The 1,831-nt window shown below is 42.5% G+C and overlaps 1 pseudogene; it reads left to right on the top strand.

Annotated features, from left to right (window-relative positions):
- The window catches only part of LOC101587196, a 31,158-nt pseudogene extending 29,637 nt beyond the window's left edge, over positions 1-1,521 (top strand).
- The last annotated feature ends 310 nt before the right edge of the window (positions 1,522-1,831 follow it).

Raw genomic sequence — 1,831 nt, 5'->3', positions numbered from 1 at the left:
CCAGAAGTACCACATAATCGACTAGTGGCATAAAAACAATCATCAATCTGAGGCAACCTGATGAACATACTAGCTGTGGTAACTCTCTGAAGCAAGAAAGTGGCTTCACGTACCTTCCTGAAGTATTAATAGAGGCTGGCATTTATTTCTATGATTTCAGCTGGAAGGATTATGGTGTAGCATCTCTCACTGCCATCTTAGATATGGTGAATGTAATGACATTTGCCTTACAGAAAGGAAAAGTAGCCATCCACTCTCATGCAGGGCTTGTCCAAACAGGTGATCTAACAAAGTGTGATTTACTGTTTGCACCAAGAATGACTGCACCTCAAGCAATTATATTTCTGCAGGCAAAGTGACCCAATTCCATACAAACCAGAGGGGAGCTGCTCTGTGTACGGGAATTTACTGTTTGTAAAACCTCTCCACAATATCTTCTCTTGCTGTGACACAAAAGCACATGCTGTCACTTTAGCCCAATACGTAATTCACCAGCGCCATCTACTTCATGATTTTGAGGCATGACTTCTAACATACATGTCAAAAATCATTCACCTAGTTTGCAAATTGCTACTGCACTTGGCTGAGAATAGGCAGTTGTGGTAAAGGATGGATGAGAAGGGTCTGGACTCTGCTGAAATTGAAAAGAGGGTGTCTGAGATGGTCAGAATGTGCCTGGATAAAGAGTTACTGAGGCACAATAGTCACATAGCTGACCCATTTAATTCTACTGAAGTGCCTACAGCCATTGAGAATCATGATGTGATTCTTTCCAACGATCAAGAGTTTGACCCTCTTTGGAAGTGTTGAATGTCTTCAGCCCCTGAAACGTCTGAAGAGGCAACTGAGCTACAGTGACTTGGACTTGAAGAGAGCAGAGGCTCTCTTTGAGCAAGGTGGATTCCATGGACAATGTCTGTCCAGGACTTACTGGGCTACAAGGTCCATCAGCAGAAGCCCAGCAGCCACTGGTGTAACCCAATATCTCCAGCTCTGGATCTCAGTAAGGAAGTGTTGGCTCACAGTACATTTTCTTTTTGGAACCAGCATAAGTGTGGTGACTTAGCAGTACACAAAGATGCATCACCCTTTTGCCAAAGGAGGGATATTGCAAAGGAAATACAATGAAGTCGAACCTTCTCTGTGGGTGTTTTCCTCTCACACAACCTCGGGGAACCCCATTACACCCACCATTACAAATGTATCCGAGAACCCAGATTCCTCGCACCAGCAAGTGGCCCACTGTCAGTGTGAACCTCATGGTGGCTGAAACCTAGATTCTGGGAAGGAAGAGTGCCAGATTCACTGCACACCTCTGGACTGTGACTCCAGTCAAAGGCACAGGTGTTGGTTGTACCTGATATCCATGACAGCAAAGATCTGTCTGAAGCAGTGCCACACAACAATTTGCAGTCTGAACCAAGTATAGAAGCAGGGAGAATACTGGCAGCCAAAGCCCCGGCAAACTTAAATGAGTGTGTAGCAAAGGAAGAAGTGAAAAAGAAGGTAGAAATGTGGTAGGTATATTAATTTGTTTTATTATATCTAAGCAGGAAATAATTTATGACACAGCCAAAATACAATACATTATTCAAACATTTTTGTTACAGAACTATAAAGATATATTTATATCATAGTCTGAAAGTTGAGGTGTCTCATTTGTGACAAGAATTTTATTTTACAGAATGAAATGACACAGCATAGTTGTGTTGATTCATTTTAATCTCCTTGTGAAAGAAAGCACATGGCACTATCCTTGGTCTGAACAAGACATTGATGTTGGTAGGTGTTTTTGTTTTTTCTTGCAAGCTGGGCTCGTGGTTGCAACCAG

The sequence above is a fragment of the Octodon degus genome, unplaced genomic scaffold (assembly GCF_000260255.1).
Source record: "Octodon degus isolate 3935 unplaced genomic scaffold, OctDeg1.0 scaffold00465, whole genome shotgun sequence".
Taxonomy (NCBI): Eukaryota; Metazoa; Chordata; class Mammalia; order Rodentia; family Octodontidae; genus Octodon; species Octodon degus.
The sequence above is the reverse complement of the archived record's forward strand: the minus strand, read 5'-3'. Positions and strand labels throughout refer to the sequence as shown.